At 39.0% G+C, this 21,159-nt stretch overlaps 1 protein-coding gene and 1 pseudogene across 7 annotated transcripts in view; one reads left to right on the top strand and one right to left on the bottom strand.

Moving 5' to 3' along the window:
* LOC144310722 (uncharacterized) overlaps positions 1-21,159 on the top strand; it is a 196,855-nt gene that overhangs the window by 78,684 nt on the left and 97,012 nt on the right. The window lies entirely within an intron of this gene.
* Positions 1,987-6,439, bottom strand: LOC144311590 (large ribosomal subunit protein eL43 pseudogene; annotated as a pseudogene).

Below are 21,159 nucleotides of genomic sequence, written 5' to 3'. Positions count from 1 at the left end.
ACAAACAAGTAAACAAATCATCAAGCATTAATAATTGCTCTAAAGGATTTGGTAGATTGTGATAGGGTAGATGGTGACTGATGGAATGGTAAATGGCATCCCATATGGTGGATGGGTAGGCTTCTTGGAACAAGCGATTTTGAACTGGGATCCAGATGCTGGGGCCAGTTACATGAAGAGCTGGCATAAGAGCATTCTAGACACAAAGAACAGTAAATGCAAAAGCCTCATGAAATAGAAACAAATTTGACATGATTAAAAGGAGAGAGAAGATCATGAGTCTGGAGAAGAGTGACTGAAGGGAACTGGTAAGAAACGAGGTCATGAGGGAAGCAGAGACAGATCATAGGGCATCATAGGCCATGATAAAGAATTTGCTGCACTTCTGCCTAGAATGACCTGGCCCTTACTCTCTGCTTAAATCAGGCTCCCCCTTCTTAGCTTAAATACCACCTGCTCATGAAATTTTTCCCTTATGCCCTAGTCTAGGATGCCATTTCCTATTATTCACTCTCATAACACACTATACTGCTATTTTGATGTACTTATTATAATTGAAAGTAAACAGTCATTAGTGTAATTATCTATTAACTATTCTCCAAACCAGACTGTACATTTTTTGAGGGTAGAGATTGGTTTATCAAGTTTACTGCAGTGGGAAAATTAAATTCATTTGGCAAACAATTATAAGTGTTTTGGTATTTGCTGTATGCCAGACATGTACAAGATGCTCTATAAGTATATATTGAAGGAATGAAAGAATGAATCAGTGTGTTTTGTTTTGTTTTTAAAAATCGAATTACCTGCTTCCTAATTACTTGCTCTACCTAGATATGCAGCAGCCCACTTGTCCATGGGGATGTGGAAGGTTCCATAAGATGGGTAATGGAGAAGTGTGTCCTACCCAGATGTTTGATTCAGAGTTGGAGTTGATGTACAATGGCTCTATCCTTTTCTTGAAGATTTTAGTCACATGTACTCAATTATGAATGGGTACAAGGTATTTCCTTTTCTAATCTTTTTCCTTTTCAAGTCCTCTTTCCTATTTTCCCCTAACTCAGCAAGCAGTCTGTGGGGAGTGATTAGTATCAGAGGATGAGAATGTGAGAGGTGGGGATCATAGAGAAGGTTCATTTCAGTTCTTCATATTTTTTCCCAAAAGGCATGATTTGGTCCATGTTGTAGATGAAAGCCTATTAATCACATTAACATTAACACTATGGTATCAGATATGACACCATTATATACATCTAAGAGTCATGCTGAATAGCCAAGTGAATTAGATTTAGAAAGAAATTATCTCATCCTGTGGGGCTTGCTCATGAGAAATAGACAGGATTTGCTAACAATACTGTGGTTTGTCTTAGATTATTCCATAATGGATTAAGAAACAAAGGTGCCAAAAATGAACATTGGACACGGAGCCAAAGGCTAGTATTTAACTCCAGGCTTTGTCCCTTAGTTGCTGTATGTCTGTATGCACGTTGGACCATTAGTTTTGAAATCTGCAAAAGGATAATACTTACTTCACAGGATTGCTATGAGGATTAAATGAGTTGCCCTATAATAGCTTCTGGTCTATAGTAAGAGTTTGAACATAAATATTTGCTGAATGACTATTATTCTCCCCGTGTGTCCTTTTCCTGATTGCTCCTGAACTAGAGTTCTTTCTATTCATTCATTCAATAAATACTTATGTTTGCTTAAAAAGGCCCAGAAACTGGTTATTAAGATACATTTTGGGAAATATATTTCTAGATTGGAAAAGAGTAAGTTATTGAAATCATGGAATAATTATAGCAACTACCAGTTATTGTGAGCATACCATGAGGCATGAACTGGGAAAATGCTTTTTGTATATTACCTTATTTACTCCTACTACAGTTTCAGAGAGGGTTTTTTTTTTTTAACAACAAGGCAAAGTAATTTTATTACATAAATTAACCCATTTATTATAGGCTAGCAGTGCTTCAAATGGTGGAGCTTTTACTGGTCTTTCAACTCCTTTAGTCTGATGGCTGACTTTACTGTGATGGCAGAAGTGGTGTTGTAGGTCCAGGCGCCACTGGCTATGGTCTTCATGCAGGAGCCACAATGCCAGATGCCCATAGCTCGCATTTTCATCTTGGTTTTACCACAGAAGGAGCAGGTGTACTTGGCGTGCTGGCTAATTTCAATCTTCTTTACCATTTTCCTGAGGGAGGCACCATACTGGGTCCTGTATTTACCCACGATTCTGACCTTCTTGGTGCATTTGGCTATGTCACCACCAACTAGGTCCCAGCTCAGAGAGAGCAGTTTCAGAAAGTTTAACCAAGTTTCCAGGGTGATCCAGCTAGTATGTTGAGGGGCCAAGATTTTAATCTAATTGTCTGGACTCCAAAGTCTATATATTCTTTTTATTTTTTTTAAGATTTTATTTATTCATGTGATTCAGAGAGAGAGAGAGAGAGAGAGAGAGAGAGGCAGAGACACAGGCAGAGGGAGAAGCAGGCTCCATTCAGGGCACCTGACGTGAGACTAGATCCTGGGTCTCCAGGATCAGGCCCTGGGCCGAAGGCGGCGCTAAACCGCAGAGCCACCTGAGCTGCCTCTAAAGCCTGTATAATTTTAATAGACATCATATGTAGACTTCTTCAGAGGTTTGTTGCAAGGAATAAATGATATAAAATGTATGAATATACCTTATAACACTAATAAGGTATTATGTGAGTGTCCCTTTATATCATTTTCATCATCGGAAGTGATTGATTTGGTGATATTACTGAGGGTCAGCTATGCTTCTGGGGATAGCTGAGTGTAAGCTTTATGTGTGTTTAAAAATTCTATTATTTAAAGCAAATTTTTGCCTCTATTTTATTCAAAGGACTAATATCTTCTTTTCTCTATACCTGACCTATTGAAATTAGATTTGTTGATGGGATGGATGGATGATGAGTGGAGGATGCCCATTCTTCTGGAGGACACCCAGTGCCATGTTGTTTATAAATGAGGGAATAATAGCTGGTTGGCCATTCTTTGCTTTTTGTTTCAAGCCTGGGAAAGAGCAGACCTCCTAAAATCACTCGATTCAGAATTTTTCCAAACTGGAACACAGTAGCTTCATAAAAATCAGGTGATATTAAAAACTCACCACATTCCATTTTAGAGAAGAGGGAAAAAAAATCCAAAATGTAATTTTCAGTTCTCTGTGTTCTAAGTACCCTCTCCCCTGCCAATCCCCTGCCAACATCTTATTGGCATTCAACTTAAAAATGCATTTCCATTTTACATAATGGATTAATCATACCATAGATTTTTTTCTAATTCATGTCCTGGGGACTTACGGAATATCTGTTATCTAAGAAAATGTTTATTTGTTTTGTTCTATTGCCCAGTAAGCTTATTATAAGTTCAGATTCTGTGTATGTGTGTATGTTTATTCAGAGAATGTGTTGTATTAAAACCAGAGAAAATAATCTTCTAAATTATTCCTTCACATAGAACAAATCAATATGGTCTCCTATACCTACTAGAGAAGCACAAATGGTACTGGAACATCTTCAGAGTGGTTTATGCCCTTGACAGGTCAATCAGAGGGTAGCTGAAACTGAAGAAGTCATATGCCATAGTGCCAGCGGAAATGAAAATTATACCACTCATACTAACGAGTGCATTTCCAAAGGGACTATTTAGCGGTATTAGAAGTCTCTAAGCAGATGCCTCTGAACTTAAAATACACTTAATTCCTAAGGATTGTCTTGTAATTAATTTACCCAGATAGACTCAATGAGGAGAATGCAGGGCAAAGCATCACATTGCTCAGCAGTTTGCAAACTTCAGGGAACACTAAGATAAATAATTTGATTTTTTAAACATCTAAATTCATTTCCCTTATAATTGAGAAGTGGAAACAGTGTACAGTAAAGAGAAGCACTTTCCAATTTTATAATCCAATCTCCTTAAAAAAATCCAACTACTGTAACAGGAAGGACTCCATGTAGCTGACATCAAAAGAATATCACTCATACTTTGGTTACAGCTTTTATTCCTATTAACTTGCCAGTCTGTAAACATCTCCATGAACGTAGGAAGCCTGTTCCTGACTGTTTTAGTTGCATACACGGTGCTGTACAGCAACAAACAGTTTCAACACACTTCCCCTTGACACAGCTTGTATTTCATGATGAACAGCCAAATCGCATGTGACTGTTGACAGCTGTATTTTCCTAGTATTAAGGAGTTAAATTTAAAAAGTGCTCAGATTTTTTTAGGAATCGGTACAAATTTGATAAAATAACTATTTCTGGAGGTTAAAGCATAGTGGTATGATATATGGATGGGATGGTACACAGGTTGGGAGTACTTAATGTCATGCTTTTTTTTAAATCTGGAAGCTAAGGTTTTGGATTCATTTGGATCAGGTTCCCCATCTGGCTTTCCGCTAGATCTTAGGCAAACTTCTTAACCTGTATCGGCCTTGGTTTAACTACTTATTGAAGGAAAGTGAGGATATGATAATAATAGGTTGTATTTGAAGAATGATGAGCTGATATGTATGTTCTACCTTAAATAGTGTCTGGCACTTACTTAATAAGAGGTACTGTTTACTATTACTGTTTGCTTTTACACTAAGGCACTTTACTCAAGTATTTTATTCCTTTAAAAGGTATTTATGATGCACTTATTTTGTGCTCCGCACTGTGCTGGGCATTTTCACATAGCTCGTCTCTTCTCATCTTATGAGTAGGTTTCATCATCACCATTTTATAGATACAGAGGTTTGGGGATTTTGTGAATTTCACATAGCTAGTCAAAAATGCAGCCAGACTTGACATCCAGGTTCATATATATTTTTTTAAGATTTTATTTATTCATTCATGAGAGACACACACAGAGGCAGAGACATAGGCAGAGGGAGAAGCAGGCTCCATGCAGGAAGCCCAATGAGGGACTTGATCCCAGGACTCCAGGATCACTGCCAAAGGCAGATGCTTAACCACTGAGCCACCCAGGCATCCCTAGGTTCATCTTTAACAAATAAATATTCATGTCTAGTAGGTATCAAGCACCCAACTAGGCACTGGGAAAACTGAAAATACTGAGACATGCTTCCACTCTCCAAAACATCACATTCAATTTGGGGATGAGGAGGGGAGGGACAAGCACCAACTAAGCCAGACCATGACAAATGATAGCATTGTGATATAAAAGAGATGTTAGAGATACCCAAGGAATGTGAAATTAATTGTGATTGGGGAAACAGGCAAGAAGATCACAGAGGAGGTGACTTTTGAGCTGGATCTGGAAGAATGAATGAGATTTTTAAAAAAGATTTATTAAATACTTATTCATTTGAGAGAGAGCGCGTGCACCCATGCACGCACAGGAGGGAGGGGCAGAGGGAGAAGGAAGGAGAGAATCCCACGCAAATTCCTCATGGAGCGCAGAGGTAGAAGTGGAGCTTGATCCCACAACCCTGAGATTGTGACCTGAGCTGAAATCAAGAGTTGGACACTCAACCAACTGAGCTACCTACCCAGGCATCCCAAGAATGAATGAGATTTTAACAGATAAAGAAGAGTAGTCCAGGCAGAGGGAATTTCCTATGCAAATACACAAAGGTTTGGGGTATTTGTCAGATGCTTGAGAAATGCTAGGGTCAAATCCACCTTCTGGCTGGATTCACTAGCTGGGTGACATTGAGCTATCTATTCCCCTTTCTACACCTTCTGTCTGTCATGGAAAGATGAGCATGATGAAAACACAGAATGTGGAGATCAAAAGATAAGTGCATATAAAGTGCCTAGCACAAGATCTAGCTCTGTAAGTCTCATTTGCTGTTTTGTTGCTGTTACTCCTCAGTGTCTTTGCTCATGTTGTTCCTTCAGAATGCCCTGGTGTATCACCCCTGCCCCAACTTCCCACTCAGCCAGGTTCTCACCCATTTACTTCCTCTGGTAGAGGCATAATCTCCGAGGATAGTGCTTCTCGACACCAGTGGACAAATGAATCAGCTGGTCATCTTGTTAGAATGCAGATTTTGATTCAGTAGGTCAGGGTGGGGCCAGAGAGTCCATGTTTCTAATTAGTCCCCAGGTGATGCTGATACTACTAGTCTCAAAGACTGTACTTTGAGTAGTAAGGGACTATAGCAGTGTTTCCCGGAATGATTTCTGCTTCTTTAACAAGCTTCCAGTAACACCAATTCTGTTGGTTCACAAAACATACTTTAACTAGTGAGGGTTCAGAGCATATAAAGACTTTTTTAAGTCTTTATTTTTTAAAAATCTTTCTATGAGTAGAGCCTCACACCCCACACACCTTTTTCTCCTTTACACAAGGATCTGTTGCAGTCGAACTGGATTAATCTGCTTTTTCCTGAACACATCCTGTATGTTCAGAAAAGCTTTGAATCACACCTTCTTTTTGATCCATAGATGCCTGTGTACATCTCCATTACAACTTCTACCTTACTGCACTGAAATATGTATTTGTTACAAATCAAAACCACAATGAGATACCACCTCACACCAGTGAGAATGGGGAAAATTAACAAGGCAGGAAACCACAAATGTTGGAGAGGATGTGGAGAAAGGGGAACCCTCTTGCACTGTTGGTGGGAATGCAAACTGGTGCAGCCACTCTGGAAGACTGTGTGGAGGTTCCTCAAAGAGTTAAAAATAGATCTGCCCTATGACCCAGCAATTGCATTGCTGGGGATTTACCCCAAAGATACAGATGCAGTGAAACACTGGAACACCTGCACCCCGATGTTTATAGCGGCAATGTCCACAATAGCCAAACTGTGGAAGGAGCCTCAGTGTCCATCGAAAGATGAATGGATAAAGAAGATGTGGTCTATGTATACAATGGAATATTACTCAGCCTTTAGAAATGGCAAATACCCACCATTTGCTTCCAGGTGGATGGAACTGGAGGGTATTATGCTGAGTAAGTCAATCGGAGAAGGACAAACATTCTATGGTCTCTTTCATTTGGGGAAGATAAAAAATAGTGAAAGGAATTAAAGGGGAAAAGAGTGAAAATATTAGAGAGGGTGACAGAATATGAGAGACTCCTAACTCTGGGAAACGAACAAGGGATAGTGGAAGGGGAGGTGGGTGGGGGGTTGGGGTGACTGGGTGACGGACACTGAGGGGGGCACTTGACGGGATGAGCACTGGGTGATATGCTATATGTTGGCAAATTGAACTCCAGTAAACAATAAATTTAAAAAAATATGTATTTGTATGTCTCTCTTTACTTCTAGACTATTATTCTACTAATTATAAGCTACAATATATACTTTAGTAATTATGTTATATTATTAATACTAAATGGTATACCAAGAGGGAAGGGTTTGGGAGTGGCTGTTGTATTTGTTTCCTAGCATTGTCATAACAAAGTATAACAAACCGGGTTGCTTAAGACAAGAGAAATATATTGTCTCACACACAGTCTTGGAGGCTAGAAGTCTGAAATAAAAGTGTTGGTAGGGTTGATTCCTTCTGGAGGCATGGAGAATATGTTCCATACCTGTCTCTTAGCTTCAGGCAGATACTGACAATCCTAAGTATTCCTTGGCTTGTATTTATGTTACTCCAGTCTCTGCCCATCATCCCATGGTATTCTCTCCTTGTCTGTATATACCTTTGTGTCTCTTTTCCTCTTCCTCATTTGAAAAATAAAGACACAATTAAGAAAATATGGGCACTAGTTTTTGGATTAAGGCCCCACCTTTAACTAATTACATCTGTAACAACCCTCTTTCCAAATAGGTTCACATTCTGAGGTTCTGCAAGGGACATGGATTTGGGGGAAGGGGCACAATTCAACCCCAACTGAATTGCTGGTGCATGGTGATAATGAGGAATAGACTACGATGTGTCCGAGTTTTAAAATTCTCTACAGATAATGCTTGCACCTGGGGTAGACTATTCCCACTGTTCATCGCCACTCCTCAGTATACCATTGTTGATATGTCTTACCTCTTTTAATAAAATATGCTGCATGTCCATTTTATTTTCACTAAAACAGTACAAAATTTGTTTTTGAAAGTTTGAGGGCATTTATAATGCACAGCCTATCATGCTAATGACAATTTTGGGGCATTCTATTGTGTGGAGGAAAATTTATATACTAGAGATAGTACACTAAACAGTTTATGTCTTAAACATTAATGCTTATAGGTTCAAGTAAATGACTGTTATTACATGTCTCATGTGGATATTACAAAAAAAATTTTTGACATGTTCAAAGTAACTTTGAAATGAAAAATTTGTAGCTTTGTTATCAAAATCAGCTCAAAGTTGTACTATTGATTTTATTCCATCTTGGTATATATACATAATCAAGTAAATATACCACTTTTCTACACCTTTTCTTTTTTGTGTGTTAACTGTGCATTGATATTTGTCCAAGCAATATAAGGCCCTGAAAAAAGCACAGAACTGAGGTCAAGAGGTCTTGGTTCTAACCCTGGCTCTACCCCTATGAAACCATGTGACCTTGGGCAAATCACTGAAACTCTAAATTTGCTCACCAGGAGATTAAACTGATTGAGCTTATATATATTGCTATTTATAGAATAAGTCCTCTTTTCATCTCTTCTAGATTTGTTGAATTATTTTATTTTTTATTCTTTGAACCTCTTTTTATACAATAATATGAATGATTTCATCATTTTCTGAGGCCCCCCTAGTCTGATTAAGAAAGTCGTATAGGGAATCCTATTTAAATGACTGGGGACAGAATCACAAGGTGGTTTAATATTTCCTTGGGTAGACTGGTATTTGGAAGCAGCATTTTGATCTAAGTATTTTTGCTTCCATCCTCACCTCCAAGAGGAAAATGGCTTCACACAGTCACCTTTTACCTATGAGGCTGAGTGTTGCCATACTCAGGGATTAAACATCTGCTCCAGTGTTCATATAAATTATTTAGTTTAACCTCAGGCTTTCTTTTGGTCTTCAAAATTAAAATTTGAGTAAATTACTTAAAATTCATAAGCATTGGGCAGCCCGGATGGTTCAGCGGTTTAGCGCTGCGTTCAGCCTAGGGTGTGATCCTGGAGTCCCGGAATCGAGTCCCACATCAGGCTCTCTGCATGGAGCCTGCTTTTCCTTCTGCCTGAGTCTCTGCCTCTCTCTCTGTGTGTCACTCATGAACAAATAAATAAAATCTTTTTAAAAAATTCGTAAGCATTCATTTGACATTTATTATCGTGCAAAGCCTATACTGAGAGCCCTTCATCTCTGTGACCCAGTGCCTGGCATAGGGTTGGCATGTGAAGGCCAGTATGGAATGAAATAGGTGATTCCCTCTGACTTCTAATGTAGTGCTACCTCATTTTGCAACAGCTGTTTTTCTCTGACATTTTTGTGTAAGAATTGCTGTGTATTGGACAACATTGTAAACATACTATTTGAGGCAACTATATGGCTGCTTAACTTGCTGGAACAATCACCAGTCCTATGTCCATTTAATAACCTCAGATGTCCTAGGTAACGTAATGTCTCACCTCTGCATCTTCATTTGAGAAATGAAGGTTTAATTTTGATGGCTCCTGAGGTTCTTTCACCACTAAAATTCCTTGATCAAAATTTAACTTTTCATGTATTAGACTGTATTAAATTATACAGTTTCTGTAATTAGCATTGTATTTTGTCTTGAAAGAAATTTGATTTTCAAGACATTCAGGTGTATGTTTGTTTTGAAGTAATTACATTGTGGTTATTATGAGAACATATTTTGGAGTTGGTCAGTCCTGATTTGAAATCTTTCCTCTGACATTTATGAACAGCAGGTTGCCATACCTCTGTCAGACTCACTTTTCTTATCTGGAAATGGGGATGGATAAAGAACAATAATGCTTTCTAGGGCTATTGTTAGGATTAAGTGAAATAATGTATGTAAGCACTTAGGACAATGCCTGGCACCAGGTAATTATTTTTCTTACTGTACCTACCCTGGGACTGAAATCATAAGGAAGAAAAACACTAGAAATATGTTTAATTTCAGAGTGAAGGTAATGACTGCAGGTAAAGACGAAATAACTTTACTTATTAAGCTGTGCTTCAGATTCACTAGTACTCTCTCATCTGGGTAGGAGAATGTCTACAGAGATGAGAACAGCAGTTACACATCAGGGTGGCACTTGAATTGATAAATCATCCCTTGCTATTGCACTCTTTAAATTAGCAAATGAAAGAGCATATTTTGGCAATGGAGCAGTATTTATAAATTAAATTTATTGATACATGTGGTGTTGGTTATTATTTTAATCTTTCTCTCTAGGTATTTTGTAAGAAAATATAAGTCTTGTGTTTATTTCTGTTTGTTAATGCTTTGATAAATCAGACATTTTTAGTATTCTATCAATGGCAAAAGTCTAATTGCCTTATTGTATTCTGATTTATTTCTTTCCTTACTTTCTTTGCATCTGCAGCCCAACAAATGAGTCTCTGAAGAGATATATGTTATGATACAGTGTCAGTGAAATTAATCCTGATCAATTTTAAAGTTCACATTTTTATTTGATGACTTTCAAGGGAATCACTAAAACTGAGATTGACTTGGTCTCTTCTTTTGTTGGTTAAATATTGTTGTTTGAAAGCAGTGGAGCTGGAGTGAAGAACAGGGCCCTTTTTGTACTCTTAACTCTGTTCCATTTCTGATGAAAAGCTGCAGCAATTCCTCATGTCTATGTATAAAATGAGGCTAATTGGTCAAAAAGAACACAGTGGCCCTAATGGGCTTTTGACTTTGGCATCTCACCAAGGCAAAAAGCCTAATTCTATCCACAATGAGAGAATACTGAGTGCTATTGAAAACTTACTTCTCATCCTTTCATTTCTCCAAACATTTTAATTTTTTCAATAATAAAATTGCCGTCTCACACCTATATGGTGTTTTACAGCTAGCATCTCATCCAATGCTCCAGATTACTCAGGAAGGTAATTGGGGCAGATATTATCTTCTCCTCTTAAGGTGGGGAAACTAGGATTCAGAGAAAGGGAGCCATTTGACTAAAATCACATAGCTAATCCATTTAGAGTGAGAATTTCTGAGCAGTGGTTACACATTCCTATTTGAAAAATGAGTTTGCACACAAAAAGAATATGGAGACAACATATTGTTTAATAATAAAGATAATTAAAAATGAAACTCTGAGCAGTAGTTTTTCACACAAGGACATTGAAAACCCCTTATATAATTTTACATATAATTTTCAAGTTCTAACACAAATGACATGGCCTATGGTTGATTGAAAAAAACAAATGGTCTAGGGAAAGAATTTCTGTTTTCTGTTTTCTCCCACAATGGAACCAATATTTCCACAAAGATTTGTGTATAACATTTGTACTGTTTATAATGATTTTCATCCTTACTCATGTATTTATTTTTGTAATGCTACTTTTCTTTGTTTTTATCTATACACATAAAGAAATTTTGAAAAAAGTCAAAGAAATATAAATGTTTCCAAAAGAATCTATAAAATTGTACAGGAAACAATCACATCCAAATATGCATTGTTACTTAACATTGCAAAAGTGCACATAAGTACACTTTTAAAAATTCCTGGTTTGCAGGAATTTTAAACTTTATCTCATGCTAAGCAAAAATAAATAGTGAAGGAAATATAAATTTGAAAATTTTGTCAATTGGGCGATGACCAGCATTTGATACATATAAAACTGGTGCCATTTATTGGGTGGGGGACTGGAAAGCACAGATATTAGATTTATCTACTTTCAAATTCAAGGAGCTAGGTAAATAAATATTTGTATGACCACTATCAGAATATATTAATTATCTAGAACCACCCAATTTCCTCTTCAAATCTCCCCTCCAGCATAACTACCAAAAATCAAATCTTGAGGGAACTTTGGCTAACTTTAAATCACATAGCTCATTGTTCTTGGAGCAAACCGATTTTATTTTTTTGCCTCTTTTTTTTTTATCGTTAATGTCAAGCAAACATTTATTTCAGGTGCAAAGCCTCAGGATATGTTAGTGAAAACAGTGGCTGGGCTGTGCTAGTGCTTACTGGCCACTAAGTGGGTGGGAAAAGGGTGTTGTGACCCTCTTACCCTTCCCACCAGTCTCCCTAACAGCTTTGGCCTTCGGGTCAGCTCAATTTCCCCTCCACTGAGTGGCCATTACGGTGCCTGCTCGGTGATAAATGCTTTTTGTAAGAGACTGCATTGCCGGCAGCTAGCGCTAGGGAAGTCTGCCACAGGGGCCAGGCAGACAAACTAACATGCTGGCGCACGATGGGCCCGTTACCTAGCAACGTGCCTGGCCTCACCAAAATGAATAGACCCACAAACAAAAATGAAAAGGAGATAAAACGAGTCAAAGTACAAGGGGCAAAGAGGTTAATATTCCTCTATCGAATAACTTCGTTTTGGAGAATTGCATTTTAACCTTTTTTTTCAAAGCTGAAGGTGGAGACATGTATTGGAAATTAAATTAGGCCACATTTGTATTTTTTTAATGTTTTATTTTATGCAGAATGTTCTTTCTGTCTCTTTCTCTCCATAATTGTCTAACTTTCTTTTAAAGTGGAAGGAGAAGCAGCATTAGAGGGGAACACATGATGGCTATATAAATATTTTACTTTTCCTATGTCATCTAGCCGTGTGGCTTTGGGCAGGTAGCTTGGGTTCTCTGTTGCCCAATTTCCCCTCTCAACAAAAAAGGATAGCATAGGTAGTTTATTAAACATGATGAGAGAGTGAGGTATAATGTTTTATACCAAGGAAAGACTCACTTTTCTTAAATCTAAACACAACTAACTCTTACTCTGCAATTTAAGATGTTACGTTATAGATTAGTGAAAACTGTTAAATAAATGACTTTTATCTTTGAGGTTCAGGGTTGCCCCACATTATTAGATCACTTTGATACTGTGTGTGTCTATGTGTAACTTTGAGCATCTACTATGCACCATACAAAGCCCTTTCAAAATATGTACTAGTGTTTGTTAGGTAAAAATGAATGGATGAGTCCAGATTCACTCAAAAAAGTTGTTACACAAATTTCTTTAGGGTCTACCAATCAAAGGGTTGGTATCTTGATATTTCCTACCTAGTGCCATAAACAGAAATAGAATTGCAGAAGTTTGAATCCATTATTCATAAATCTTTCAAATTTCCCTGTTGTCATCCTTGCAATCACTGGCTTAGTTGAGGTCACCATCTCTCATCTGGATTACTAGTTTAGCCTCCTAATTAATTACCCTACTTCAAATCTTCTCCCTTCTGGTACACTCTTTGCCAAAGTTAACTACACAGTTATTTTGAATCCTTTGCTTAAAATCCTCATTTGGTGCCATATTGCCCAAACTCCTTATCATGATTCATAAAACCCCTCACAATCTGCATCTCTGACTACCATTCACCTTGAGTCCTACACTCACCCACAGAACTTCTCTCAGTTTCCCACCTATATCATGCTCATGAGCTGCTTCCTGTCTTGGCACATACTGTTCCCCATGTTAAAAATGTGCTTTCCTATTCCACTTCTCTGTCCACAGAATTCCTGGTCCTTCCTTAAGATCCAGGTCACATGCACCTTCTCTACTCTTAAGCAGATCCCTCTAATATGTTTTCATGGCCCTTTCTACATAGGTCTCACCTTAATCAAGTCTCTTACCCTATCTATCCTCATCTGGAAAGTGGTGTTAATAACAGTATTTACTTCATAGGGCTGTTGTGAGCAGTAAATGAGTTAACACAGAAAGTGCTTAAAACCAAGTATGGTACTTTGTAAGCACCCAATGAACACTAGCTACTATTGCTCTTATTATAAGATCTCAAATACATTGTGGAATAATTACTGTTGAAATTGGGGCACATGGGTGACCCAGTGGTTGAGCGTCTGCCTTTGGCTCAGGTCATGATCCTGGGGTCCTGGGATTGAGTGCCGCATCAGGCTCCCATGGGGAGCCTGCTTCTCCCTCTGCCTATGTCTCTGCCTCTCTCTCTGTCTCTCATGAATAAATAAATAAAATCTTTTTTAAAAATCACTGTTGAAATATTTGTTCCCCCTTCAGATAACAAGATTTTCTTAAGGGCAGGAAACATGCCTTAGTTAGCTTTACATCCCCTGTGCTGGGCATTTGTTTGCCATCATAATAGGTGCTCAATAAAGGTTTGTTGCAATAATGAATGAACGAATGAATAAATCAATGAATCAATGTATAATGTTTTTAGAGCTGCCTGGGTTGATGAGGGATTTTGTTCGTTTTATGGTTTAGTATACTTTCTCCTTAAAGCAAACTTTCCACACATAATAAACTTTCCTCATGAGGCTTTTAGTTTTAGGATGTTCAATAATACAAGTGTTCTTTTCTCCATCTTCTCCCTCTATTGGAAAACCATCATAAAATCTCTTTTATTACATGGGCTGAACTTGGGCACTTGAATTCCGGAGTTGCCTGGAAAACCCCTGTAAAGTGATTGTGCTATTTTTTGTTTCATGGCTGTTAGGTTTAGCTTCGCTGTAGATTGCCTGTAAACTTTACAGGGTTCAATCTTTAAGCCAGCACTCTGACTTCTCACCTACTTCTCTTTTGTGTTACTAGAAACAGAATCAATATTATATTTTGAAATATAAAAAAATGTTTATTTATCTAACTGCTACAAAAATTCATGTTGAGCACAAATAATTATTTTTAGAAATAGTCACAAATTTGTGGCCTAATCATAAACTAAAAACCCCAGGGACCTACAGACTACATTGATTGGTGTATGGTGTTGAAAAGAGGTTAGGTGAAAAGAGAGCAGGACATGAACATGAATGCTCTTTCCAAACAGAGAAATCACTTTCTAGTAGACACCCAGTAGAAGATGAAGCTTTTTTATAAACTTAAAAGCCTGACAAATATATTTATTTTCTTTGACCTTAAAGAGAGGCATACTATAGTTATGGAAACAACATAGGCTAACCTGGAAATCAGCCTTGCTTTGCCATTTAACAAGACAGGTTAACTTTTCTGACCCTCAGTTTCCTTACCTGTAAAATGGGAATCTTCCTTCCAGAACTTTTATGAGGATTAAATGAGATACCACATATGAACACCAAGCACAGTGAGTATATAAATAGCTGCTCAGTAATTATTAGCTCCATCCCCCAATTTTTTTTTTTTTTGTTATTTCTGTTTCCATCTCATAAAACAAACCCCAGACACATCATCCTAACTATATGTCCCTGGGTGTTTTTTTTTTTTTTTTTCTGTTGCCAGTATTCTCGTCTCCAGCAATGGGACTTTTCTCTAAGGCTCTGGCCTCCAAATGATCCTTTTTGATTGGTTCCCTTTAAAATGTTCTGAGATATTTTAAAAGACTAAGAGACTATCAAAGGGATGGGGGCTTGGGAAACATGAAGAGTACAAGAAATATGTCAATAGTTCGTTCACAAAGGACTTGAATCCTGGCTGTTTGGCTCCCAAGTCTGTGCTTTTAACTACTGTTGTAGGTCTGCCCACAAAGACAAAGGAGTGTCTAGGGAGAGCACATGGTACTGGAGAGGATACTGGCCTTGGATTGGTCAGGTTGAATTTTAATTCCCCCTCAACACAGATATTTAATGAAGGCTTACATGGGCCTGTGCAGCAGTAACCAGCATGGGCATAGCCCCCACTTTGGTGGAGCCCACTGTCCACTTAATGTCCCCAGCTGCCAGTGTTCTCATCCACAAAATGGGGATAAGAGCCCCACTTTGTATGCTAAGGGCTTCATATATTGTACCTAATTTCACTCTCCCAATCACCTCAATGTTATTTTTTATATGAAGAAACAAGCCTCTGCTCAAGTAGGCCTAAGGTGGACTCTGAAGCAGGCTGCCTGCTGCCCATGCATGTGTTCCTGACACTGTACTAACAAGTGGGAAGCAGCTGGCAGAGCACTGGGCACATATTAGAGTCCATGCTCCATGAGTTGATGGTCCTCTCTTCCTGTCCTTCTCTCCTTCCTTCCCTTCATTCATGTTCCCTCTCATCCTCACGCTTAAGTGTCCAGGTCATGAGAACACAGAAACAAGAGAGAGAGAAATGGAAATGGGGCAGAAAGACAGACACAAAGCATTTCACAGTTCTCCCTAAGGTGGCCCTGCAGTTAGTACTCTATACATCAAGCCTCCCTGCAATCAGTTTGCATTTCCCAAACTTGAGTAGTTCCTGTAATTATATCCGTGAGTTTTAAGTGGTTGCAATCTCTCTTCCTTTCTCAGTTTACGTGTTTTAATTTGTTTCCTCTTCCCTCACTTTTTTTTTCTCTCATATGCACATACCCAGGCCCATGATAATGAATGGACTCATACTAATTACAAGGCTGTGATTCCATCAAAGGGCTTGGATGCTGCTGCTGTTTCCATCAGTGACTTGAGCAAAGCTCCAGGGGTTTATAACTCATCAGTGTCTTGATGGAAATTTGGCCTGGCAATCAGGATCTAATTGTTCTGGATGCTGTACACATGTTGCTCTAGAGAAAAACAACTTCAAAATAACTTGCTCTCTTTTAGTGATCACTGCTGATATGTCTCTTAGGTCTGGAATTACCATTTTATAGGTAAGTTTGAAAAATGTCTTAACAGCTTAGAATAAGAATGACTTACGTGTAGGGTAGATCTTGAAAAGGGAACTCTTTGTGCCAAGAAATTACCTTTCATTGACCCTAATTGACTATCTCACAAGATTTCTGGGAACTGAATCAGTTACCACAAAAATAAAGTACAGACATGGAGAGCTTATGACTTGTGAACTAGACATGCTGTATCTGTTGTCAGAAACACAGGTACAACATTAATGAACATCTGAGTTATATAACTATTATTTAATCTCACAGCAGCAACCCTGCAGTAGGTATTATAAGGCCCATTTTACAGATGAGAGAAACAAAGCCCAGAAAGATTAAATAACTTGCTTAAGACCTCACAGGTAGGAGGTGGGATTCAGGCTCAGATCTGTGTGACTCCACAAACATTGCTATTCCACTACATTCTGAAGGGTTAAAATTACAACAGTTTGTCTAGACAAGTCATTTGCCTTAGAGTGGGAGGGAAGATCTGGTGAGGGATAACAAAATTACTTCAGGGAATGATGGCAGGATATTAGGACCAGGAGTCCCGGGGAAAGAGTTAAAGAGCACTGGGAGGCTTTAACTGAAACCTCAGGGTAGTAGGTTGAGGGAGGAGTTGAGTCCAAAGTGGTGGGAAGGTCTGACAAGAGCAAGGCATGGTGTTGGGGTCCTCCACGGTGATGGAGACCTGCTCCTCAAACCAAAGAGAATAACACTGAAACTGAAATTATATAAGATGTGCTAAGAGATGGCTAGTTGGGGGCCTAATTCCTAAGAAGATTAGCAACAGTTAGGGAGGATTCAAGGAATTAGAAGACCCATGGTTCTTGCCTTCAAGGAATTCATAATGTGATTGAGTGAAAGTATATATGCACTTTACACTGTAAAAAAATTATTATGTAAGGCCATGTAGGAGAGGTGTCAAAAGAGTGGTAAACAAGTAAACACGGTGTTTACTCCCTCCCTCCATTTATTCCAAGCAGAGAGGGCAGCACTTTAACAATGCCAATGGGCCCTTCATAACCTACCTCCTTGCCTTCCTCTCCAGGCTCCAGCTCCCCATCCCTCCCCTCCATATCATAGCCACAGTGAGCCACTCTGTTTCTGTGATGCCATCTCTCACCTCCAGAACATGGCACCCACAATCCCCACCTGGAACACTCTTTGTTTGGTTTCTATCAGACCCCAGGTCTTAGCATAGTTATTTTCAGGATGTCTCTCCTAACCCTTACTTTGTCAGTCGGGGTTTTTTTCCGTTATCACCATCTATGCTTCCAGGTATGATGTAAACTCTATAAGGATTGGTAAACAAACGGTTTATTTTGTTCACTTGGTATTCCTACACCTAGCCCAGTGACCAGAACAGAATTGGTACTCAATAAATATTCGTTGAACAAATCATTCTTTTTTTTAATTTTTATTTATTTATTATAGTCACACACACAGAGACAGAGACAGAGACAGAGACAGAGACATAGGCAGAGGGAGAAGCAGGCCCCATGCACCGGGAGCCTGATGTGGGATTCGATCCCGGGTCTCCAGGATCGCGCCCTGGGCCAAAGGCAGGCGCCAAACCGCTGCGCCACCCAGGGATCCCAATAAATAATTCTTTAGTTATTCAGTATCTAGCATAGTCCTGGGAACTCTTCAAAGAGCTAGGAATTGTTTTTATGAGCTTTACATTTATTAATTCCTTTAATCGTCATTACAACACTATGAGATGGGAACTGTTATCAGCTCAATTTTACAGATGAGGAAATGGAAGCACAGAACCTAGGCAGTCTAGTGCTAGATACTGTCCTCTTATCCACTATATTCTGCTGCCCCAAGGTTAGTCTCAGGAATGAATGAATAAGCAAGAATGAATACACATGTGGGAATTACTGTGTTATTTTCCTGAAGTAATATTTCTTGAAGTTATAAGGTATATGGAGTAGTTTTTTTATTGACTTAGGCTGTGGGTGGAGCTGTTCATGTAAACTGTGCCATAAGAAACTCCAATTCAGGTGAAATCCTGGGTTGGTATCATCACTGTCACTTTTAAACAGGAAGGACAACTAGAGGGACCTGTAGAAATATGAGGGAGGGTTAAGGAGGCTGGCCATCTTTGCTCTGGAAGGTCAATTAAAGAGACCTCATCTGACCGTGTGTAGGATAACAAACTAATTGGATGCATTGCTCCTAAATGTCATTCATAAATAGCACCTGCTATAATTCACATCCTTTCAGAAAATAACAACATATTAGCAAGTGCTATTAATCGAGCCCCCAACATCTGCCAATGAGAAAACACAGATGGATTCACTCCACTAACAGGAGATATGGTTACATGTGAACTAGGCAAAGGAGAAAGGAGGGATTAAAATAACACTACTCTTCCTACCAATTCTCTTCATGACTGCTGCAGAAACAAGCATCCCCCACAAATGTACTCAAGCTGCCTCCAAACCTAATAACTTCACTTTTTGCTTGATGGCCATGTCAATAACATGAGGTTTGCCCATAGAGCTCACACTAAATTTCTACTCCTTTACAGTGTGTGCTGCTTGTCTGTTATGTTGAGTCACCAAAGCCTACCAAGCAGCCATTGGGTGCCAGGCTCTGAACTAGTCCAACAGATGTTATGCCCCACCCATATCCCTTAATATTCATCTCCATGTTCTAAAGGTTGCTTACAGTAAGCACAGGTGACACTGTCTGAGGGCTTGACCTGTGAGGAAAGCAAGTCAGAAATGCTGGAGAGCGCATGCCCCTGGGAGCAGTGCTCGATCAACAATTGGGGTGGTGGTGGATAAATGCCCCAGCTCCTCTAACCCTTAGTGGGACAACACTGGGACATATTCTACAGTGTCTCTCTAGTTCTCCAGAGGGCCTAGTAACCTGCTTGATAACATATTTCTTATTGGCTTCTTCCCCTCTGCTGTTTCCCCTCCTCAGTTCCCAGTGTTCTCTGGGATCTCTCCCAAATAAATGACTTACACTTCAATGCTTGCCTTAGAGTCTGCTTCTGAGGAAATTCAAATTAATACAGCTAGGCCTTGAGCATACAGAGACAAATCAAGACAGTCTCTGCCTTCAAGATGTTCATAGTCTAAAAAACAATAAAGACAAAATGAATCAGTGGTTTACAAAAGTATGGAAAATGATATAATAATAGCATACAGAAGGGGTTATGGAGTTTAGAGAAGAATCACAGAAGACTTACAGGAATGTGTAGGTGAGTGGTGTGGAGCAGTCAGAGAGAGCTTGCAGGAGGCGAGATCTGTTAATTGCTTGCTTCAATGATGAGTATCATGCTATAAAATAGTTTAGTATTTGTAGAATAAATGATCTGTAAAACGACTCTTGTGTTTCTATACAGTTACAGAAACACTATAAAATGAAATTTTCCCTAAGTCAGGCTTTTAGATCCCTGATGGTTTGTATTCTGAGAAAATACTTCCAAAATGTATGTGTGTTGGTTTTTATCATTCCTCCATATCTGGGCTCCTGTATGCACATCTCCCCATCCTCAGTCTGGCCTGTAGTCAAAACAGACAAGAACACTGACATTTGTGCTCTGAAAGCCCTTTGCATGTGTCCCTTTCCTACTGCATTGTCAGTATTTGTTTATATGCTGCTCTCAAATGTCCACCATGTGCATGGCGATGCTCCCTTTGTCTCCTTTGCTGACATAAAAACAGCTCATTACTGTATATTTTTTTGTGCTTACTTCTTCAAAACTTGCCACTAAAGTCTAAGCTCCACGAAAGCAGGGGGCTTTCTATTGTGTTCACCACTGTACACCCAGTACAACACAGTGCCTGGCACAAAATGGATGCCAGTGAATGAGTTGAAGGAATGGACTGTTGAATGATGAGATGACTAAGAGCTCCTTGCAGAGAAAGTCAAGGCTGTACGAATCATTGTATAGTCACATGTCCACTGCATGTGGCCTGGCACTTGGTAAACATCATTTAGAAGTTTATCAAATATATATATTTTTAAAAAGCCCAGGATTAAAGAATATTCCATATTAGTGACAGAAGGAAATTAGAGGGGCACCTAGGTGGCTCAGTCACTTAGGTGTCTGCCTTCAGCTCAAATCATGATTCCAAGGTCTTGGGATCCAGACCCATGTCAGGCTCCATGCTCAGTGGGGAGTCTGCTTCTCCCTCCCCTGGCTTGTGTGCACTCTCTCTGTGTGTCTCCCTCTCCCTCTCAAATAAATAAAATCCTTTTTAAAAAGGCAGAAATTAGAGCAGAATGTTTAGTACTCTTTACTTTTTTTTCTTTTTTTGGTTGCCACTTTTCCTCAAATAGAAACTCATTTTCATAATTATAAGTGATTATCATAGTACTTCTATGTCAGTCACCGTTCCTACTTCTTTGACAGTCTGGGGCAGATCCAGACGCTCTTTTAGTCACATCATCAGAGACTCAGAAGATGGTTGAGACTGGAAGCCAAGTTCATGCTGAGTAATGCAGCCACTGCCAGTGTAATTACTGAAACGAGAGCCTAGCCAGACTGCCAAGAGTTAGCCTTTCAATTCCTCACACAAGTCCAGTTTTGACAGGTGGTCAGGTTACTTTCAAAAAGGAGATAATCTTTCTC

Source organism: Canis aureus, chromosome 3 (genome assembly GCF_053574225.1).
Source record: "Canis aureus isolate CA01 chromosome 3, VMU_Caureus_v.1.0, whole genome shotgun sequence".
NCBI lineage: Eukaryota > Metazoa > Chordata > Mammalia > Carnivora > Canidae > Canis > Canis aureus.
Note: the sequence above shows the minus strand (reverse complement) of the source record. Positions and strands in the feature narration are given on the sequence as shown.